The sequence below is a fragment of the Mirounga angustirostris genome, unplaced genomic scaffold (genome assembly GCF_029215605.1).
Source record: "Mirounga angustirostris isolate CCGP_5_RB_7025 unplaced genomic scaffold, mMirAng1.0.hap1 SCAF_17, whole genome shotgun sequence".
Lineage (NCBI taxonomy): Eukaryota > Metazoa > Chordata > Mammalia > Carnivora > Phocidae > Mirounga > Mirounga angustirostris.
The window spans coordinates 35485256-35509907 of record NW_026991725.1 but is presented as its reverse complement, the minus strand read 5'-3'; the positions used below and the strand labels follow the sequence as shown (position 1 = coordinate 35509907).

At 38.1% G+C, this 24652-nt stretch overlaps 1 long non-coding RNA gene across 1 annotated transcript in view; it reads left to right on the top strand.

Moving 5' to 3' along the window:
* LOC123853823 (uncharacterized) overlaps nucleotides 1-24652 on the top strand; it is a 92156-nt gene that overhangs the window by 8102 nt on the left and 59402 nt on the right. The window contains exons 2-3 of the long non-coding RNA XR_006793213.3: nucleotides 9574-9660; nucleotides 12742-12790. This is a non-coding gene — a long non-coding RNA (uncharacterized LOC123853823). The remainder of the gene's footprint in view (nucleotides 1-9573; nucleotides 9661-12741; nucleotides 12791-24652) is intronic.

Here is a 24652-nt window from a genome sequence, read left to right as displayed (position 1 = left end):
TAACATGTTATGGAGATGAAGACTGGATTAGTTGTTATGTGGGGTTAGGGATGGGGAGGGTAGGTGTGGCTATAAGTGGGTCATCACACAGAGCTTTGCAGTGATGCTATAACTGAGTTACCTCCATTGTGGTGGTAGCTAGAGAGATGACACGTGATAAACTTACACAGAGTTACACATACATACACGTGAGTGGGTAAGTCTGAAATATGTTCCGTGGATTGTAGCAATGTCAGTTTCTCAGTTGTGATACTGAATTCTGTAACACAAGAGATAGACGTTGGTGGAGCTGGGTGGAAGGCACAGAAGAACTTCCCGTACATTTCTCTGTGGCTTCCTGTAAAGCTTTAATTATTTTAAAATTAAAAGCAAAGAGGAAGAAGAAGATGACCCTTGGGTTTGGAAAGCGGTCAGGGGGCATTTATGCAGTCAAAGGTCTTTGGCTCAACCCTTGGCCCATGTTTTATAAGGTGCCTAGGATTTTGTTCTTATTCAGGTATGGTGAGGCCAACAGATCAGGAGACCATTATCACTGAAAAGATAGTTTGTTACTCACACTTCCCCAGAGGAGGGAACAGGCACTATGCTACATAGACTGTCGGGGAGCAAGAATTTTCTGTCCCTTCAAGGTCCTTCTAGCCAGACCGAGAATGCCAACTAACCTGAGACAGATTAACAGAAGAAAATCAAATTCAATAGCATACAGAGAATCCACACAGACATGGGGATTCCAAAGACAGTCTGACAGGATGAGGGACGTATGTCATCCTGAACTAAGGAGGAGGGGGTAGGGGTCTGGGACTTCCAAAGGAAGGAATGCAATTTACAGGTAGATGAAAAAGAGTAATGTTTGGTACACAAGTGTCTGCTGGGCCACTTGGAAACAATTGGACAAAGAGAGAACTCTGATCAAACAGGCCTTTCTAGCTTCCTCCCTATCTGCCCTATCTAGCTCACATCCTAATGTAGTTGTCTATGGTGATAACCTCTGTTCCTGGAGCCCGTCTTCTATGTAAATTCTTTTAGGCAGTTGAGGGGCAAGTTAAGTGCTTTTCCTGTCTGCTGGGTTTTGATTGCTTTTTAATGACAAAGTGGCCCATTTGGGGGCAATCTGCCCCCTAGGCTCCTACAGGTCCACAGGGACAAGCACCAAGGTCAGTCGGGAGGCAGATCCGGTGTAGGGAAAGCAGGAACCAGAGCCTTGATTGTGGTTTTAGCCGGAAGGAAGGGGTGAGGCAGGGTAAGCAGCTGAACAGGTTTAGGATTGGATAGTTTGAAAACTTTTGGCAAGAGGTGGTCCCAAATTGTTCCAAACCTGGCCCTGGGGTGATTGAAAGCAGAAAGAACAATAGCTTGGTAAGTGAGAATTTGATAAAGAAGGTGATTGAACTCTGAACTGGTTGGTTTGCATATCAAAGGTGTGCTCACAGGCAAATTGATGGCTAGCTCTAGGAATTAGCTAACCCAGCAGGTTGTCTCTTTCCTCCTGGGGTTCTGAGTTTCCAAGACGGGAAAGCATCATAAAACAGAGAAAATAAAAAACATGATTAGTAGAGTATACTACTTCTTAGCAGTTGTAATAGCAGAGTGTTATTTGACCGTTTGAGCCTCAGTTTCTCCCTCTTTATAATTTGGATAATAATAATGCCAAGCTCCTAAAGTTACCATGAGAACAGACAATAGTCCACAAAGCACTTGACAACAGTGCCTGGCATCTATGAGCACTCCATGAAATATGCTAATAATATGCAGGCTTGGACTCTTGACAAAGCACTATCTGGTACAATGGTGGGTGGATTTGGAGGTTTCAATAAATCTTCACTCAAATAATAAATTATGTAATGACCAATATCATATATAGAATTCCGTTCTCCTGAAGCAAAATTCTTCTATCCTGTTTCCATTTTACTGTTACTTATACTAAATTCCAAGAGAAACTCCAGAGGGGAATAAATTTTGGTAGCAAAGAAAATCTTAGCACAATTGTGGGCTATAACATGTATGTAAGACAATTATTCCACAGTTGGAAACTGATCTGGAAATTACCTGCATGAAGCACAATAAAAATGGGTATTCTGACTTTGAACACCAACGCCCTTTGGTTTCTTCTGTGGCAAGCACTAGCTCTGATCCATTCTGTATTTCTAAGAAATGGTTGACTTTCAAGGGCAATATACTCAGGTCGCACACAAAAACCCAGTTATATTCAAAGGTTTAGCTCATTTTCTTTGCATGAAAATAAATCATGTTTTGTCAGCTAGAGAAGGTTAAAAGTCAATTGGTAAATGGATGGCTTCACCACTGATCTGTGGAACTTCACGGGGGCATCCAGCTAACTATGGCACCCCTCACCACTTCATAAATTAAAAACAATCCATAAATAACTTACCCCAAATTAGATGGGAGAATGACATTTCAGGAGGCGTGGGGATGGGAAAGACGGGGCATTTCCCTAAAAAAAATGAAAGTGGCCCCTTGAAAGATCTCAGAAGCATTGCTTAATTTCAGTCAATGTGACAAGCTGAGCACAGGCCTGATAAAACCCCAAAACTATATAAATTGTCTAAGAAAATTAAGATACAAGTGATCCACTTACATAAGAGTCTGAAGTCAGGTATCTTTACAACTGCACTATATTTTCTGCAATATGATATGCAATTAATTCTTCCTTAAATAAACAAACTGATTAAAATTTCATTATGCTGACATCTCACAATAAACCTGGATCCAGGGAACCCCTTTCTTTTTGCTTATGTAAGCCTTTATAATTAATTCTGGATTTATGTCATTTGCTGGTCAATGTTCCAGTCACCTTACTAACTAAGCAATTCCAAAGCTGTCGGAGCTCACAGGAGCCACTGAACCAGTGGGTGATAGCCCCCAGTTTTAATCTGATCCTTATTTGGTGAAGTTTTATTTTCCCGTGCTGTGGCATTTTCTTTTAGCCAAGCAATTAAACTGTAATGTCTTCACTTTTTGCCCCATGGTAATTCAAAGATTGAATTGTAGCCGGACAGATGTGGCAGCATAATTTGTCTAATTCGCAGCCTACTAACACTTTTCACCTTTTAATTATCTTTTTTCCATTTCAGCCCCCAGAACTATTTGGTCCTAATTGATAAATTTAAACTCTTAGTTTATACAAAGATCCTAAGAATTTTCCACATCATCTGGCGATGCTCATTTGTGGTTGTGACTTCTCCTCTCTGAGCAGATGTTGACTGGGCTCCAGGAAGGCATGTCAGTGCCACACATGGAAGGGGCTAGTGGAGCATCTCCGAGAAAGCAGGAGACTCTTGAGGACCTGGTACAGTTTCCCACCAAGCTGGTAGTATGCAAAGGGCAGTCAAAGTCAAAGCCTCACTCTGCACCTGACACTTGGCTGTGAGCTGGTGTTCCCTTTCACATTTGAGCATGTAGAATTTTCACCAGCTCTTAAATTTGTTCATATACATAAATGGTTTAAGAGTGGCCTTTTGAGGGTAGATCTTAAATGGTATCATCTCAGAAAAGAAGGGTAATGATGGGAGTGTTTGCTAACAACAGGGTTATCATAACTTTTTTTTTTTTTTTAAGATTTTTATTTATTTGACAGAGAGAGAGAGAACACAAGCAGGGGGAGCCACAGAGGGAGAGGGAGAAGCAGGCTCCCTGATAGGCAGGGAGCCTGATGCGGGACTGGATCCCAGGACCCTGGGATCATGACTTGAGCCAAAGGCAGGTGCTTAACTGACTGAGCCACCCAGGCGTCCCAGGGTTATCATAATCTTGCAACATATACATGTATCAGATCAACGCCTTGTACACCTTCAACTTACACAATGTTACATGTCAGTTGTATTTCTCAGTGAAGCTGGAAAAAAACAAGAGTGGCTTTTCAGTAGAAACAAAACAAAATCAAATAAATCCTAAGCATGTAATTGGTACTTTTATCTCAAACACGTAGGGCGTGATTATGAAGTCTTATGTCATGAAGATTTTTTTTATGATCCATTCTGTATTTCTTCGTCCCTTGTCAGCACAAGTTACATCCTGCTTTGAGGCGCAAAGTCTTCCAGGATTCCTAGGTCTCCGAGATACTCCTTCTCTCTGAACAATTTCATTGCCTCTGACATTGACGTTCCATTTTCTAGTTAGATTTTTTTTTTTTTTTTTGAGTATGACTATTCATTCCACAAGCATATCGCTTAATCCTAAAACAAGTTAGAAGGGCTTCCAGGGTGAGACCCAGACATTTTCTGTTTTTTTTTTTTTCTTTAGTCTTTCAATGTACATAAATTATATAGTCTAGGAATTCATGATACAGCCAGAGGGAACCATGTTCTATTCATTATTTATTCTTATCTCACTTTGTTCTAAAAAGGTTTCAGGGTGGTGTCCAAGGCAGTGTATTTGAACCTGAATAATAAATTATTTTGTAATAAATGGCCTTGCACTGTACACTTACATGATGGTTTTATATCATTTTCATTCTGTTTAACCTCATGTCAGTTCTGTGCACTAAGAGGCTCTCTGTCGGTGCTCTGCAGGTTACAGAAAACCAGATCATGCTTGAAGCCGTGAGTTTCCTCTCCTGTGTTGCCTCCCCAGGATGCCTCTCCTCACTGAGGAAGAGTATTTTTCTTTTTCCCTGCACCAGTGCATTAATGACTCATCTTTGAGACAGTTTAATAGATACACTGAAACTGATTATTTGGGAAAGCAAACAGATTGAGATTGGTGTCATGGTCACGGAAAGGTAGGCAGGTAACGTGTCTTATCAAACGCTAACCCAAAAAATTCCCAATGAATTCCATTTTGATTTCCATATGGATTGAGGGGAGATGATATTTTTAATGGGGAAAACAAATAGAAAATCAACTCTACACGGATTGTTCAGCTGGTTTAAGTATGAACTGATGCTCCTCTGTTCTCACGGACTATACTTGGGATTATAGAGCAGGTTGATGACCACCAAGAACTTCCGAGCCCCCAGAAAGAGCCATAATGCATAGGTCTACCCAACATGGGGACTTAGAAAGGATTTATTAAGTAGCTTAGCTTTGTTTGCATTGATAAATGAGCCTTTCTAAAAAAAGATTTTCTTTTTTTTTAAACTCGGATTCTAAGTGAGCCAGCTGCAGATGCTGTTGTCATTATGAGAAACCGTCCATCTAGCTTTCTTTCAAAATCTCCCAAGCCCTATCCAGGTGTTGAGATTTAAGGATGTGCCATTTCTTCCATCAGCTGCACAGGATGGACTCACCCACACTGTCAGCACCTCGTGCACAAGAGAAGGCTCTCTTTGTATACTTCCTCAAGGCACCTCAGTGTAGCTGTCTCATTCTGTTTCAAATTAACATCAGTGGTCATTTCCGCTGGCGATGCTGTGTAAAAGGAACTCTATATCCTTCAACTGTTCTCCGTTTGCAGGGCACCATGGGAGGCTGTTAAGATATGCAAATTGTGTTGTCTCAATGTACGCTCCTGGGTAATTTTTTCCCTCTTCCTTTTAGGAAATCTAAAAGAACGTGTTAGAGTTTGGCTCCTAATACTGGAGGAAATAGAACAGTGAGTGTGGGTTCTCCCTATGAATCTTCTCTTGAGGATAGATTTTCTAATAAGGTTGAATGCCACACTTTGGGGCATATGGCATGGACCAGTGAAATTGCCTGGTAAAATCACTAAAGCAATCTTTAAATACACTGAGACACGGTCACTATCATATGAATGTTTGCTGATTACTTTTCTAGATATAAAATTTCGCCAGAGAATGAATTCTGCAGATACGATCTGTAAGTAGTTTTAAGTCACATGGTGAATAATCGAATTTTATCTCTGTGACCTAATAGTTAAGAATATAGGAGGGACGAGACTGCCCAAGTTCAAATGCTCACTTCCATTGACTATGTGATGTGCGTTGCTTAAAATCTCTACATTTTGGCATCCTCATTTTTAAAATCAAGATTATAAATCCTAGCTCATGGTCTATCGCCAGATAATGTTCCTGTCAAGCGGTCATCATTCATTCTAGGAAAGCTAATATTGTTATTGTTATTTAATTGCTTTGGGGAAAATAAGTAGTTGATTGAATATTGCTTATCCCGGGCATTATTTGAGAATTCTTAATGACCCATTTCTGCATCAGGGATCTGATCAATTGCAGCTGAATTCACCCCATCCACCTGTTATATATAATCGATAGATAATTTAATAATAACTTTCTTATAGTAATTAAGCCAGCACAATAATACTGTTTTTGCCATAGTGGAAATAGAAAAACAGAAGTGATACAGACTCTAGCAAATGGCTTAGTGTAAAGGTGTAGTTCTAATTTAAATACCCCATAATAGGTCATTAGTGCAGTGTGTGTCCTGTGTGTCCCCCCTGTCCCAGTCATTCCTCCTCTCCCCGTCTGACACAAGACAATAGCTCCTAGCTCTTTCTCCTCACCCTTCTTAATAAAATCCATATTGTCCAAACAATGGCTGCTAGTTCATAGGCACAATTCCTCCTTCTTCTAGAACCATCTTTGACCAACTATTCCAGAAAATTGTCACTGAAAGGCACCACCTGCTGAAGCCCTACAGAAGATTCTGCCCTCCCTGCCCACGTTAGAATGCTCTCAGGCCTGACGTTTTGCAAGAAAGGCTTATTCACGGTGCCCTTGTTGATTTTCTCCCACAGTAGTCTGTATTTTCCTTTTTCCCAAGTTTAAGAAATGCTTCTCACAAATGGCAGAATATCTTATTTTTTATCACCCGTCATCATTTTGAAAATAATCATTTGAGAGAACAATAACAAATTATGATTACTGGTAAGAAAGCAAACTCTTTCAAAAGTCCGTAAATCAGGGCTATTGTCCAGGATATGCTACCCCAGGATATGGCATCTTGGCCTATTGAGTATTTCAAGTTGAACGTGTTGGAAAAAATGGCAGAAGCAGGCAGGATGCTCTGATCTCCTTGCCCGCTTGCTTTTCTGTCCTGAAGCAGGTCCTAAAACGCTCATGAGCAAAGAGCCACCCTCTGTCCGCAGGAAAGGAGCATCCTTGTCTCTGAGAAAAGGGGATCTCAAGAAGAATCCTCACAAATGGGCCTCACTGAGTTTTCCCCAGTTTTACTACCATTACCTCATAGTCCTTAACCTATCCTGTTTTTCCAGAACTGTCCACTCATCACACCTGGCATTTAAAATGCACAGGTCTTACTGTTTTTTGGGGTCTTCATTTCCTTATAGAGGCTCCGGGTCACATAAAACTTACATGAAATAGATGTGTATGCTTTTCTACTATTAACCTGTCTTTGTCAGTTTAATTTTCATACCCAGTCAGGAATCAACCCTAAGAGGGTTAAGGAAAACGTTTCCTCCTCCACATCAGCTTGGATTTAGACTCTGGGACATGACACATTTAGAATTAATTCTAGAAGCCCCTTACAACAAAATGTTCCAGTTGGTTAAATGCTTCCATTAAAAGTCAAGTAACTCCTGGCACTCTTCTCAAATATTATAAAAAAGTCCGATGTGGAAACAAAATAGGTAAAGTCATAGCTGCCCTAGGAGAGACTCAGAGATACTGCAAGTTAAAGGAGCTCTAGACCAGGGATCATCAAACTAAGGTCCGCATGCTAGATTCAGCTGGCCTCCTGTTTGTTTTTGCCTAGGAGTTAAGAGTGGTTTTTATATTTTTAAATGGTTGAGGAAAAGCATAAAAAGAAGAATCATATTTTGTGACATGTACCTATTATGTGAAATTGAAAATTCTGTAACCGTAAATAAAATTGTGTTGGAAACACAGCCACATCCAATTGTTTGCCCTTAGTCATTCTGCTTCTGACTTGCAAGAGCAGAACTGAGTAGTTGGGGAAAAGACCACTGGCTCCCAACCCCAAACATCTTGACTATCTGGCCTTTTATGAAAAAAGTCAGCTGACTCCTGTTACAGACCATCGGAATTATAGATGGCCATTAGAGTCCAATTTTCAAAGCTCATTTTCATGTGTTGGTTTAGATGACATAAGAAATTGCTTATATTACAGAGTTAAGGAAATAAAAGCACGATGGGAATTATATACAGTGTAATGTTGATTATGTAAAATCAAAATGAGTAAATGACTTAAAAAATAAATATGCTTATATATTAACAGTATTTGACCTCAGATTGAAATTACACACATTCTGTCCCCTGCTTTTCTCTGCTCTTTTGGGATATCTACAAACTAGAAAATCAGAAGAAAGTAATCAGAAGAAAATCAGAAGTACAGTTTTAAATAGAGCTTATTTGTATGACAGTCTGTGAAGGTGTTTCTACACTTTGGTTCTCGTACATCAAACAAGGGACATATTTTATAATTTATAACTATATTCTGCTAGTTAAGGCTCCAAAGACCACATCTAGTTAACTTTATCTCGAAAAATCCATATAACACATATTTTTTTCCAAAATAACTCTTAAATTATTAAATACGTTTAATGGAAATCAGAATCTAATTCTATGAGTAAGCTAAATGTTATGTTTCCATTATTTTGTTAAACTAAGAGAAATATTGCTAATGAATTAGCTACAAATTGTAAATTTTGAATGGGGAATGTAGTTGTTGGAGTTCAAGAATACATTTTAAGTTTCAAATGACTTAATTGACTGTTTAGTTATACATGGAGAAAATCCATTTATATAAATATTAATTTTGTGGCAAACATTTTCCATTTCCCTTTTTTTTTTAATGAAAGAGGATTTAAAAAAAACAAAACAAAACCCTAAACTCAAGCTCTTTGCTATAACTCAAGTACACTGAGAAGGATACAGTTCCAGCAGATGTTTACCTATTTGGAAATGAAATACGGAGATGTACATGAAGATTGATAAAGATGTGCGTATATGTGCATATATTCAAGGCCAGCTAACTCTACAGATTTATGTATGATTAATTTCAGTTAAAAGAATTGTACCTTATAGATTTGTTTTTCTGGTCATGATTTGCATTGTCAGTAATTTTGTAAATGGCTATCCAGAGAGGACATTTGTTATTGGCTAGGCTGATGTATTGGGCCATTTTGATCATTCTTCATTTACAAAGCATTTGTTTGCTTCCATTTGCTTGTGGCAGATTGAAGCAAACAGAAACAGGCTTTCAAATCATTATAAAGCCAAGTATTTTTTGCAGCGAAATACGTGATGAACAGAACTTTAGAGAGCCAAGTAAGAAATAGATGCATCTAACAAAAGCTGGTCCTTCTTCCAAAATACAATCATCACTTCTTAATTATTGTTGTGGTTTTTTTTTTAACATCTTCTTTACAATTTCTCTATTCCTTTTTGTGAAATGAAAGAACACAGTGGTTTTTTGGGGGGAAGAAAAATATGTCAAAAATGAAACAAATTGTTGCTTGAATGTTCACTTCAAGTAACTCAAGTACATAAACCTTATGAACGAAAGAGTATTAAGTTACACTAGGCCATGCACTTATGTTTTAAGGGAGATCATTAGCTTGTAAAAATAACTCATTAAAATGTTGATTTTGTTTTTCCTTCATCTTATTAGAACAGGCATGAAAATGCGTGATATGTACGATCATACTGTCTTCTGCACACAGGGTACTTTTTTTCTCCGAACTTGAACAAAAACCTCAGAATTCTCAGCTGAAGTCAGCACATGAGATGGACCCATCCATGCTTTGGAGGTGAGCTCTTCAAGGTCAAGACCTCCTTGCGTTCATCCATCTACCGCTAGATAGCGTTGTATTCATAAGAGCCGACACGTAGGCAGTGCTATCCATGTCCCAGACACTTTCCTAAGGGCCCTCATCAGTTGCCTCATGGACCCCTCTTGACAGCCAAATGCCCCTAGGGGCCATAATCCCCATTTCACAGATGAAAACACAGGCCCCACAAGGTTTGGTAAATGTGCCCAAGGCACACAGCTGTGAAGTGAGAGAACCGGAATTCAAGCCCAAATTCCATCCCGGCTCCAGCACCTGGGTGGGCTACGCCTGCATAGTGCAGCTTCTTTAGAATGCAGTAGTTGCTTCTTAAGTGTCGAAAAGGGCTATAAATGTGTGCTTCTGGTTGTGGAGGGAAGCACATATACTCAGTAGATTTGCTCATCAAAGCACCTGTTTCTGGGGCGCCTGGGTGGTACAGTCGGTTGAGTGACCAACTCTTGATGATCTCAGGGTTACGAGATTGAGCCCCTCAACCAGGGATTCACGCTGAGCATGGAGCCTGCTAGAGCTTTTCTCTCTCCCTCTCACTCTGCTCCTCTCCCCATTCCCCCCTCCCACCTCAGTCTCTCTCTGGCACTCTCCCTCTCTCTATCAAAAAAAAAAAAAAGGCACCTGTTCCTAAAAGTCCCCACTCTTGTCCACCTCAACCCAACCGTCATCAAATGCCTTTCTCCCCATCACTGTTCTCTGGAAGCAACACCATAAAATTATGCACTAATTACTGTGAATCCTAATTTTGTTAATTTCCAATGGTTATCTAACCTTTTAAAATATTTTCCGTTTAAAGAATAAATTAAATGTTATCCCAGAGGAATCCGTTACTAATAACAGGAAAGACTTTGGGGGGCCAGAGGCCCCTCTGTAGCACTGCTTCTAAAATCCAGCCACCAAAAGGCCATTCATACTTAATGCGACCCATTGCTCATGGAAAGCATCGGAGACAAGGTACCAGGACCTCTAATAAGTTGAGGAGCTCACAAAAGTGTTTTAAATTATTTTAAAATAAAAAAAACACTGTACTTCAAGGTCAAATAAAAGCTTTAATATATAGTACTAACATTTATTTTCATACCAATGCAGTTTTATTTTTTATTTCTTTTGAAGATTTTATTTACCTATTTGAGAGAGAGAGAGCGAGACAGAGATAGGGAGAGAGAGAGCATAGTGAAGAGGAGAGCATAGTGAAGAGGAGAGGGAGAAGCAGGCTCTCTGCTGAGCAGGGAGCCCCATGCGGGACTTGATCCCAGGACCCTGGGACCATGACCGGAGCTGAAGGCAGACGCTTAACTGACTGAGCCACCCAGGCGCCCACCAGTGCAGTTTTTAAAATATGATTTCTACTTCCTTCTCTTTCCATCTCTCCCCCTCCCTCCCCAGGCATTCCCTTGCTTCCTTTCTCCACTTCTTTATTCAATGGAAGAAGGGAGCTATGAAAGCAAAAATGCTTAGGGTCATAATGTGGCTAGTTGCTGAAGAGAAAACTATTTACTTGCATGCTTCCACTTTCTTCTGACAAGTTAACTGAATCTAAGAGAAAAAGAAAGAAACAGCAACAACAAAAAACCCCCACAAAACAAACCCCTTTTTGATCATATAAATAACTGAATCTAAAAATAATTTTTTTCCTATAAAATGGTTTCCATGGTTTCATAAAGAGAATGGTTATAGTCTCTCCCATTCCTGTGCTTTGTTATTTCACAAGAAACTTGGGGATTTGGAGATCTGATCTTTCTCTTTGTGTCTTGGTTATTCTATTAAATAACTAAATAGGGTTAACCAGGAGCAACAGAAGTTAACATTTTATTTGTGTTCCAAAATATAACTTTCTGATTTTGCTCAGGGGAAAATGTTTTTATTTCTGTGCAAACTGTCATATGATTATTTTAGGTAACTTCTATTGGTTTTTTTTGAAGATTTTATTTATTTATTTTAGAGAGAAAGAGAGCATGAGCAGGGGGTGGGGGCTCAGGGGTAGAGGGAGAGGGAGAGAGAATCTCAAGCCGACTCTGTGCCAAGTATAGAGCCTGAAGCAGGGCTCTATCTCATGACCCTGAGTTCATGAGCCAAAATCAAGAGTCGGACGCTCAATCGACTGAGCCACCCAGGTGAGCCAAGTAACTTTCATTGTTAAAATAAGAACAGTTTTGATAACTTGTCACATATTGCTAAATTAACAAAAATTTAATGCTAAAGTAATAACAATGCCACAAGATTTAGCTACGAAATTTTGAGGTACTAAATCTTTAGCCTTCTCAGAAGTCGTGCATTAAGAGAATGGGTTTGGGATATTTCAGACCAGGACTTTCAAATTTGTTCTATCTAGTACAGTCGCCACTAGTCACATATGACTGTTTAAATTTAATTTAAAGTAATCAAAATTAAAAAGTAGAGATTCATGTCCTCAGTCACACCAGCCACATCTCAAAAGCTCAGTACTCTCATATAGCATGTGGCCACCATTTTGGAAATGGCAGATACAAAGCATTTCCATCATTATAGAAGATTCTATGGACTTGGTCAGAGGTTAGCACATAAATAGTTTAGGCTTTGTAGCCAAATGGTGTTTGTTGTAACTACTCAGCTCTGTCATTGTAGTGGAAAAGCAACCGTAGACAATATATAAACCAATGGGTGTGGCTTTGTCCCAATAAAAGTTTAGTTAAAAAAATAGGCAGTGGGCTAGGTCTGGCTACAGAATATAGTTTGCCACCTCATGCAGGGCACTAAACACTGGTTAGACATAGTATAAACATTCAATAAATAGTATACTTTTCTTGAGTTTTTAAAAGCAAGGAAAGTAACTAAAAGACAGGAAATAACTTAAAAGTCCAGTAGTTTTTGTAAATATAATTTGGGGTGTTCCAGGGATGTAATAGCTGTAATTACTTTAATATAACACTGTAAACAAAACAAAACAAAACAAAAAACCAAAACCCCAAAGCTGAAAAGTATTTAGTGGGAAGAAAGATGCTTCTGATCCATCTCTATATTTGAAGGAAATTCTATAGGTTATAGGCCTATTTTTTTTTTTTTTTAAAGGGGACAGAAACACATACAAGTGGTTACACATCTCTGTGCAGTGACTTCGGTAAGTTTTAATTTCACTGTCTTCGCTTACCTGTGTTTTTCAAAATTTCCTACACATAATCTCTTTTATTTTTTATAATCAAAAGAAAGCAAGTACGAAACTAATAAAAGTAACTGGAGTCTTAATCTTCCTACAACACGTTCCTAATGTTGGTGAGGGAAATGCCCCGAATGTGCTCTGTTCTTAGTGAAGCACACCATTGTCCCGTTCTATTTAGTCTGTTTCTGTATACATATTTTATAAACACCTTTGGTATGAGACAAAACAGTAATAGTGTGAAGGTGGTCAAGCATGGAAATCGTGAGTAACTGAGAGATACGGTTTAATGGACGGCTGGATCGTTTATGACTTCAAGATAATCATTTGGAACTTAGGAGACAATTTCATAGACAAAACCCCTCCTTTGCTCACCAATTTTGTCTTCTTGTTACCTAAATATAAAAACAGGAGTTTAAAATATTTTCCATATATGAACCGTGTTGCATCTTCATCAGCAGTGGGTACACACGTATTAGGGATCAGTGTTGTACAAAACCAATGAAACCAGCCAACTCCATGTTCCCTGAGAATTTATAACATAAGAAAATGTCTGCAACAAAGTATTAGGAATAAAAATGGATTCATACACTGCTTGGATTTGGGTTATAATATAGACAAAACATACAAATGTCAAACCGAATTTTTAAATTTACATCCTAGAGTTTTATTTTAAAAAACAGACAAATACACACACACATAAAAGAGAAACAGAAAACTTTTGAATGTGTATTATGCAAATGCACAAATAGTGAATTTGAAATGTACCTTAAAGTTAAACAATTCAGTACAAATATTTGCTCCATCAGGAAACAGAGCATTATCACGATTTCTGGCAATATTTTTATTAGAAATCAAATGCAGCTTTCTTAAAAAAAATGTCCTTTTTCTGTGTTTGGAGCAACAGGAGACCAGGGAAGTTTAAGGGTGATTTAAAGATGTCTTCTACCTAAAATAGTCTGTTTTACTAAAGTTGGCAGCCTGATCCCCTTAGTTTGAATTGTCACGAAATTGATCACAACTGGCAATTATGAAGTAGCTAAACATGCCTGTATTTTTATCTTCTTTTGATGGGCAAAAATTCGGTTATAGGATAGATTAGTGTACATAAGAAAGGGAAACCTGTTTCCCTTTTCAGCTGAGAAAACCTCATTTGGGTAATGGTGTGATTTTCCATCTGAGGTGGTTATGCAGGCGTTAGTCAAGGAGCCCTATAGGAAAGGACGAGATGTTAAGTTTTACCTCAAGAAACATTTACAAGTCCTGTTTGGCAGCATTTTCTCTCAGAACAAGCTACGCCGTATATTTCAGAGAAATTGAAACCATATGTTGACACTTAAAAAACCTTGAGAAATACCACTGGAGTTTGCAAGAAAACATATAAATATAATCAAATCGTTGTAGAATATGTCTACTTGGATGACCTGTAACACTTCACTTGTTTTTCGAGGAGCTGTATTAGTGATCTTAATGCTATTAACTGTAATACACTGTGACCTAATTTAAACCAACTGATTGAGTTCGTATTAAGCTCTTCATCTTATATTTCCAAATTGAAATGAAAAGATTTAATCGTACCCGCTTCAATTTTAGTAATAATTACGTTTCCTTGCTGATCCTTGGCCTCTAGAGCTTTCCTGTCGAAAGACCGAGGTCTTGGAACTTGACTTAGGCCAAAATGAAGCCTCAATAAGAAAACACAATTTGGGTCATCTTTAGGCTGGCAGCTGTATGATGAACTGTCAACAGACATTCCAATTTCTCCAGTGCCCTGACCAGTCACTTCTGTCCACAAAGATTGAAAACAACCCTCCAAAGGCAATGACTTCAATCTTAATTTAAAGATGGACACCTGACAGGAGTTCCCTGTCGCAATTAAATTGTAATTTAAAGCTAGATACAGGAAAGTTCTCCTGGAGCCCCAGAAATATACCTATTTAGAGGTAAATACGGTGATAAAATATCGAGTGATCTTTGCCTATAGAAGATTCTTCACTTGAATCAAAGCATTAATGGTATCGTTGCCATGGTGTGATTTTAGAATTCTATCCACATGGAAAGCATAAAAGAAAAGCATGGTTATGATTTTTTCTGCATTGCGTTGAGTTGGAGATTCTGTGATGGGGCCTCAGGAAGGGAAAATCCGATGTCATCATCTAATTCTCACTGTATCTACTGGGTGTTCCCACTCGCGCTGTCACCTGTGAGTCTCCTAATCTCCATTTGCTGTGACTGCACGGATGAGTGCTCTTGGTTGGCTGCTCCTCTCTGCCCATCTTTTTTGTTGTTCTTGTTGTTAGTTTAATGGACTATTTGATATTGAAAATAAGGCAGTTTTGTTAATGCGGTTTTTCACATGTTTCTTCCATACATTTATTCTTTTTCCTCAAATTTTATTTCATGAACAGCATATTTCTACTTGCAAATCAGGTCCATCTTGCCAATTTTCTTTTTATTTATTTATTTATTTATTTATTTTTAGAAATTTTTATTGTTATGTTAATCACCATACATTACATCATTAGTTTTAGATGTAGTGTTCCATGATTCATTGTTTGCGTATAACACCCAGTGCTCCATGCCGAACATGTCCTCTTTGATACCCATCACCAGGCTAACCCATCCTCCCACCCCCCTCCCCTCTAGAACCCTCAGTTTGTTTTTCAGAGTCCATCGTCTCTCATGGTTTGTCTCCCCCTTCGATTTCGATTTCCCCCTTCATTCTTCCCCTCCTGCTATCTTCTTCTTTTTTTTTCCTTAACATATGTTGCTTTATTTATTTATTTATTTGTTTATTTTTGGTGCTGTGGTAGAGTATTTATGTGGAACAATGTACTTCTAACTCAATTATTTGGAAAGGGAGAAGCCCCCACCCCAACACAAACACATATCACCACCACCACCATTGCTACCCAAGGCACAGAGAAACAGAGAAATAGCTCCATGTTTTCCAGTGAAAATTCACAAAGAATTTGCATTTCGTACAATTTTATGTGATTCTTATTAATATCCTCGTGAGGGAGAATGGAGTTCCCAATACATGTGGACACATGCACTATGGCACACTGAATTTTGGACTAACAGTAACTACCTTCATATATTGAGTACCTATAGTATGTGCTAAAGAATTTGCTAGGTTTCAAATATATCTTATTTAAAACCTAACTAAAATCTATGAAGTTAATCCTCTCTTTATATATGGGGAAATGGAGTGTTGGGAATTTAAATAATTTGCTCACATTCCCATAGCAAGACTATCAGAAAGATAAATTTTTTTAAAGACTTTATTTATTTATTTGAGAGGGAGAGCAGGGGGGAGAGGCAGAATGAGAGAGACAGAGTGTCAAGCAGAGCCCGAGCTAAGTGTGGAGCTGGACTCAGGGCTCGATTTCATGACCCCGAGATCATGACCTGAATTGAAACCAAGAGTCAGATGCTTTACCGACTGAGTCACCCAGATGCCCCAGAAAGATAAATTTAAACGTAGGTTTATCTGACAATGAAGCCTGTATTTTGAAGTGTGTTATTTATTGCCCACTTTTTATGTCTCTTCATGATTCACGATTGCCTTGAAACTACTGTGAACAAATAAAACCAACAAAAGCGCAAAATCATTTGAGACAAAAGGGTGTGTTAGTTCACTTTATGTGTCAACTTGACTAGATCAGAGAATGCCTAGGTATCTGATTATCATTAAAAATTATTTCTGGGTGTTTCTGTGAGGGTGTTTACAGATGAGATGAGCCTTTGAATCAGAGGACTCGGTAAAGCACATTGCCCTCCCCAGTGTGGGTGGGTATTATCCAATCCAGTGAGGGCCTGAATAGCCTAAGAGGTAGAGGAATGGAGAATTCATTCCTTTTTTCTTCCTGCCTGCCTTCTTGAGCTGGGACATCAGTCTTTCACTTGCAGACCGGTACTTAGACTGTCTGCTCCTCTGGTTCTCAGGCCTTTGGACTCAACCTGGAACTATACCCTGGCTTTCCTGGATATCCAGATTGTAGGCAGCAAATCATGGGACTTGTCAGCCTCCATAATCGTGTGAGCCAACTCCTTAGTATGATAAATTTCATATATATGTATCCAATTGGTTCTGTTTCTCTGAAGAACCCTCACTAATACAGAGTGAGAATTTGCAAGAAAGGAAATAGAGAAATACAGATTTTAAATTGCCTTACAGTCAGGATTCTTTTTTTTTTTTTTTAGTCAGGATTCTTTTTGAACATCTCAAATCAATGGACAGAATTATGAAAAATATTTCGAGTATGTTTATGGACACTTTTGGAGAGAGATGGTCGATAGCTTTTATTATATTCTCTAAGTGGTTCATGATAGCTATCTATCTCTTTCATAGTAAGGTTGTTTATTTACCAAATAGCAACAAACCCACTCATCTTATTTAAATTACTAGTAATTGGGTCAGGATTAGATTGTTTCTAAGAGAATGTTCCCTGGTCAGTTAGACAGGCATTCAAAATCAGGATCCTCTTTTACAAGTTGGGTAGGTGTCCAATTTTCCGATGATCATTTTTCTAATCTATAAGATGGGAATAACAACAGTGCATGCCCCATAGAGTTGTTGTAGTTTTAAAATGAGAAAATACAGGCAACACTCACTACAGGGCCTGTCATACCATAAATTTAGCCTTTTTTTTTTTTTTTGAGTATTACTATAATTGCTATTTGTTAAGCAAAAGAACCAAGAACCATAGAAATAATCAAAGAACCATCCAAAACCTGTTGAACCTAAGTAATTCAATTTTGATGAGAGTCAAAAACAAAAGAAACAAAAACCAGGGATTGGCTTGGATAACATAACAATAATAACTGAATGAGCTAATAAGTAACAATTCAAAACTTTATTTGTATACTTTGGTTTCTATAAATGTACATATATTTTTATAAATTATATCAATGTAATTATAAGTGGATATACATTTCTATAAATATATATGTTTGTTGCTCCACCTTTGTATCATCTGTCTATCTATCATCTCTTTCTTTGAGCTAAACTGAGGAATCTCTTTGCCTCTTATTCATTGTCACTCCAACTTACTTCTGGGTTGGAATCCCAAACCAAAGTGCTGACTTTAAAAACGTGAAGGAAAATTACAGAACTCAGTGTTGATACTAGAGCATCATTTTCTGGCTCAAATTAAGAAACGAAGGAATGAATGATGTAAAAATGCACTCCCTTCTTGATGCTTGGTGTTTAGTGATCCCATTATTCTACCTCGCCCCACCTCAGCAGAAAGTTCATGATGCTTTCCATCCCAAGGTCATATACTAGCCCACTGCCTAACTTTCCTTAAGGAAGTTAAGTAATGTAGAGTCAGACTCTGAGGTAGTAATCAATGTGTTCTAGAATCTGTAAGCTCTAGGCTCTGTTATCATATGATTGGTTTTCTGAGTGGCAGGATCCATACTTAATAAAATGAGGTACTGTATAGCCCCTTTGAAGAAGCTCATAAAACAGTGGGTTTAATTTGTCTGGGAAAAAAGAGACTAAAATATGGTGCAGGTCCCTGATGGAAAATGTGGCTCTGTAATGCAGTGTTCCCACTAAATATCTTGGAAAATGGGCAATGTTAACATTGCTCTCTGGAGTAGTGCCAGAAAGAAACAGTGGATGTTCTCTTGTAAAAACCCTGAAAGCAGCAAGCAACCCATAAACAGTATGCAGACTGAGTCTGAAAATGGACCATTTTATGTTCCCTAATGGAAGGATAGCTTATTTGTTCATGGATTTATAGCAACAATGTGATGTCATCAAGTGATTTATGGCCAGAAGCATAGCAAGTGTCAATATACAGTGGTGGGTGGAAACATCCTATTCTCACCAAGACGCTGATCCCCACAGGAGGTAGTCTTTGCCTTAGGGTGGGGCTGATTTAGGAAAACCCAAATTATTAGTGTTACTGGAAATGGAATGAGGGAGGTGAAGAATTACTGGAGCCATCCATCTTAGGAAAGAATTGGGGGAATATAAAATTAGTTTATTTAGAACATAAAAATGATGATTGCAAACCAGATCATCTCTCTAATTCTTGACTCAGCCAATGACCAGTATTTGATCCTCTACAGGAAGGTGGGAATGTTAATTACAAAATCCAGCTGTACATGTAGTGAGTATTTATTTTTAATGAGAAAAAGATACTGACACTATGATGTGATAATAATGAAACATAACATTATTTAATTTTTAAAATTTATATACATTAAAATTTATTCTTTTGGTATGTAGTTCTACAAAAATTAACAAAAATTTAAAAATCATGTAATTGTCACCAAAAACAATAAATACGATGCCTCCATGATATTAAAAAATATTCCCTAATGCTACTCCTTTGTAGTCAGCCCTTCTTTACTCAACCCCTTGCAACTATTGATATCTTCTCTGTTTAGTTTTACTTTTCCCAAAAAACATTTAAATGCAATCATATAATATGTAGCTTTTTAACACTATGTAATGTATGCATTTGAGATTCATCCATGCCATTCCACTTGACAGTAGTTCATTCTTTTTCACTACTGAGTAATATTCCATTATGTGGCTGTACCTCAGGTTGTTAATCCATTAATGTGTTGAAGGACATTAAGGTGGTTTCCAGTTTTTGGTGTTTCTGAGTAAAGCTGTTAAAACTATCCATGTACAGGTTTTTGAATTATCATAAATTTTCATTTCTCTTGATTAAATACTTAGAAGTGGGATTACTGTTTCCTATGGTAGGTATATGTTTAAGTTTATAAGAAACTGCCAAAATGTTTTGCCATATTATTTTGCACCCACACTAGCAATGTATAAGAATTCCAGTTACTCTCTATCCTCATTGCACTTGGCAATGTCAGGTGTTTGTGTTTGTTTTTGTTTCTTGCCATTGTAATAGTTATGTAGTCATAGCTCTTTGTGGCTTAATTTGACCTAATCCTTGAGATTTTCTATGTAGATGGTATGAGCTGTGAAAAGAGAGTTTTATTTCTTCCTTTTTAAATCTGTATTCTTCTTATTTCTTTTTCTTGTGTTATTTCATTGGCCAGGATTTCCAGTATGGTGATGAATAGGAGTAGAAAGCAAGTACATCCTTATCTTGTATCCAATTTTAAGGAGAAAGCATCCAGATTTTCACAAGTGAGTGTAATAGCTTATGTTCTTTGTCCCTGTGGATTCCCTTTTCCATGTTCAGGAAGTACTTTTCTATCCCTAAGTTGCTGAGAGTTTTTATGGGGCACCTGGGTGGCTCAGTCATTAAGCGTCTGCCTTTGGCTCAGGTCATGATCCCGGGGTCCTGGAATCGAGCCCCACATCGGGCTCCCTGTTCGGCAGGAAGCCTGCTTCTCCCTCTCCCACTGTCCCTGCTTGTGTTTCCTCTCTCGATGTCTCTCTCTGTGAAATAAATAAAATCTTAAAAAAAAAAAAAAAGATGATAGAATTCAACATTATAAATGATTGGTTTGATTGCCTGTACAACACTTGATCTTAGCCAAAAAGCCAAGAAGTAGTTTAATTGCTTGTAGAACAAAACACAATTTCAAGAACAAATGGAATGTTTATACAAATTGACTATATACTATGTTATAAATACATGCATGTCAGCTTCATTCAGATCAATTTGTTAACTGAAAAGTCCATACAACAGGAGGAGAATGATAGATTTAAAAATAGATTTTAGAAACTAGAAGACAAGTTTTTAAGTAATTCATGGTTCAGATATGAAATTATATTGATTATAATAAATACATTAGAGAATGTTTAAGAAATTAACAAGTATTGGTTAAGACGCTGGCAAGGAATTCTCCCACTGCTGATTGGGATGTAAACTGGTAGAGCACTTTGTGGAATGAATAGGCAATATATAATAAAGGTGAAAATGCACATACCCTCTAAACCAACAAAACCACATTTAGGTTCATATACACAGAAAGTTTCATTCACATGTAAGAGGACACATAGTTTTTAAGCACTGTTTCCAATAGCAAAAAATACAAAACAATGAAATTTAGTTTCACTCCTGCCATGAACACATAAATAATCATGTACTTATAAAATGGAAAAGCTTCAATTGTCAAAATTAATAAGTTGCCTAGATCACATTTACTTTTTTAGATCTTGCAGGCCAAGGTGTAAGTTGAGGATATTATATAGGTACTTATATAGTATGAGAAAAGAAAACACACACACACCCATTTCCACAATTTTTTTGATGAAATTCAAAATATAGTAATAAACATTAAGTATTTTTTTTATTTTATTTTACTTTGTAATATAGATCTAATGGGAAAAATAGGGTTCCCTTTATGGGGCTAAAATTTCATCATCTAAAATTGAGGTTCAAAGTTAATGTTTCCTATCATCAAATTGATTGCAAATGTTCATTTTAAAAATAAAAACTTTAAGTTTGAAGACTGTACAAAAACCAGATTTTGGCCCCTGGGCCATCGTTTGCCAACCTCTGAACTAGATCAGTGTATCAGCATAATAGGGAGCATAAACACATGTTGGTACCATTTATGCAAGCTATTTTTTAAAAAATCAAAACATCATTATTATTATTTACAGACATGAATAAGTAGTAGAAGTATAAAAAAGCATGAACAGGAAGGGTATATACCAACTGTAGGACAGGGTCAGAATGCAATATTTCAGGTTAAACTAATGAATCCAACATTTCAGTACTAGAATGCCTTTCTGGGCTCCAGATGTACATCCAAAAACTGCCTGCTGGATAGACCTACTGGGGTTGGCCACAGGAATTTAGAATTGGATGTATCCAAAAATAAATGAATCATTTCCCTCTCCCCCCAACTCTTCCATGACTTCCTGCCAAATTATTCTCTTCCTGACCCCAAAAGGTTTGTCTCAATAAATACCACCACCATCTCTCAGTCTTCTTCAATCTGTCCTTTTCTCCCCCAAATATTACTGTTACCTCTCCAATTCAGGTCCTTCTCATCATCGTTCTCTCTCTGTGTCTCTTCCATCTCTTTCTCTCCTCTCCTCTCTTGCTATTACTATAAAAGCCTCATGACTTTTCTCCATAAGAGAAAGCTTTTGAAACCCAAATGGAATGGATCCAGCCATTCCATTTCTTCAGATTCTCTGATGCTTCACCATTCTGGATAAGAAAAAATTAAAAGTCTTTAAAGACTTTCTGAATTGATTTTCTTGACGTTTAAATGTTAAATTCTTCACTTTTAAATCTTTTAATGCTTAACTTTAACCAGCAGCCCACCCTACCCATCTTACACGCACTTTCCACAATGATGGTCTCCAAACTCCTAGGATGACACTGATCGCTAGGAGGCAAAGGGAGGTTATTCAAGGAATAAGGAATGTGTTTTGTTTCGCAGATCCAGCATTTCCAGCCAAGGAGAAGCCCACCTAGGTGTCTCACCTGAGAGCCCCTTGCTAGGTGTGTCTCCCCTGAGAGCCCCTTACATGAGCCAGTTTGAACCAGGTTGGAGCTGAGGACCTACTCTGCAGCCCCCTGGAGGGGACCTGAAGTTACCTTTAGCTTATTGTAATACTAAGATCTCCGCCTGTGGGTGGAGTTTTCTGCCTTTTTTTTTTTTTTTTTGGAACTTACAAAAAAATGTATGCTTTCTGTACTAACCCAATGGGGAGACACTGCTTTGAGAGCTGTCTCCCTGTCTCCTTACTTGTAACAAGTAATAAGAAGTTACTTGCTTTCAACACTTCCTTGGGTTGCTTTCAATTTGATGCACCCCAAGGGGTAAACCCCTTGAGTTTGGTTACAATACCCTTACCAATTTTAGGATTATTCCCCAATACGTTTTTATTTATTTCAGATACAAGCATGTTAATGTATTTGTTGACAAAAACAGTATTAAATACAATCGAAATAAATTTTTTAGGTATAAGAGTAATATAAATCTTTTAGTATTGACAGCATACATAAAAATCTTTTTGTTCTCACTAATACACGAATACTAGGTACACTCCAGATAATGTATTTGATAAGAGCAAGGTGATGGTGTCTATTGCAAGTCTGACCCATTCTATCTGTGCTCCTATGCCCTGTGTCATTCCTGCTAATAAGAAGGGGATCAGTGTTTCTATGGAAGGGCAGCTTCTTCAATTTCCATCCTCTTCTCTTCTAAATCAAAACATAGTTCCAGCAGTTGTTTCTGTTCTTTCTTTTTTAAAAAAAAAAAAGATTTTTATTTATTTTAGAGAGAGGGAGCATGCGTGCATGTGTCTATGAGAACTGGAGGGGGGGGGGCAATGGGAGAGAGAGAGAAAAAATCCTTATGTGGACTCGTCTGAGCAGGGAGCCCCACGTGGGGCTAGATCCTAGGACCCTGAGATCATGACCTGAGCAGAAATCAAGGGTCTGACGCTTAATCAACTGAGCCACCCAGGCACCCTTGTTTCTGTTCTTCTGAACTGGTGTTTTCTTCCCCGTACTTCTGTTGCATTGTTTCAAACAGCATACAAACATTCTGTAATGTTTTCTATCTGAAAACCAAAACAAAAGCATCTCAGGACTCCAATAGCTCACTATCTCTGTTCTGGAAAAGATTTTGCCACCCCAAAATATGTCTCTTTGGCATAACTTTTACCTTGAGCTCATTATTTTTAAGAAAGAGCAGACACAGGAGAAGCTCTAAAAACCACATAGAAGTTACCCTTTTGTAAGGACATTTACATTTCTAAGGGAAATTACCATTTGTAAGAGTGTCTCTCTGTCTCTGTACCTGGAGGGAAGAATGACAAAATCTTTCTAGAAACTTATCAATGGAGAAGACAAAGAAATTAAGTCTACACAACATCCTCAATATTGTTTACTGTTCTTTACCTGATAACCTCCCATATTCCATCCTCCCCCCCCCCCCCCACCTCTTTCTTTTGTCTTTAGCTGAAGATGGTACTTAAGGTAGTGTCTCTGGCCACTTTTTGAAAATTACTCCGTGTTCCTGGGTATCTTCCATGTATATAAGAGATTTACATGCTATTAAACTTCTATTGGTTTTTCTCCTGTTAATCCATCTTTTATTACAAAAGGTCTCAGCCAAGAACCCAGAAGGGTAAAAAGAAACTTACTTTTCCTCCTCTATATCCCACTTTATAGCAAAGTTCTTCCAAAATGTTTCCAATACACTCCCTTTAGTGCCTCCTTCACCTCAAGCACTGCCCCACTGAAATAGCTCTTTCCAAGGTCACCAGTGACCTTCACAGATGTAAATCCACTGGCTAATTCTTAAATACTTGACCATTCCCCCCCACCTTGGGTGGTCATTCCCTCCTCCTTGACACACCATCTTCACCTGATCTTTGGGAAGCACTTTCTCTCTCTTCCTTCCAAGCTTACCTTCTGACCCTGTGTTTACTTTGCTATTTCATTCTGTTCTCTCAAGACTTCTGAATGACAGAGTATACCATCCATCATCCAGTCAGGCTTCATATGCATGTAGTTGATCTCATGCACCCTCATCGCTTTCCATCCAAATGCTGATGACTTATAAATTTCCATCTCAAGCCTGATCCTCTCTACTGGACTCCGGATAGTTCTAGAAACACTGACACCCCTACCTCTGTGTGTATGAGGCATCTCAGATTTAGCAGGTCCCAACCAAACTCCATATTCTTCCCCTTCATGGCTTCTCCCTCATTTGTCACCATATCTGTAAATGACAGCTGTAACCTTCCCTTTGTTCGGTCTTAGAGCCACAGAGACAACTTCTTTTTTACTTCACAAACCATATCCTATTCATCAATTAACTCTTTTTGACTCTACCTTCAAAACATCCTATTTCTGAAACCTGAACACTCCCCTCACCATCACTGCTGCCACTCTGGTCCTTGCC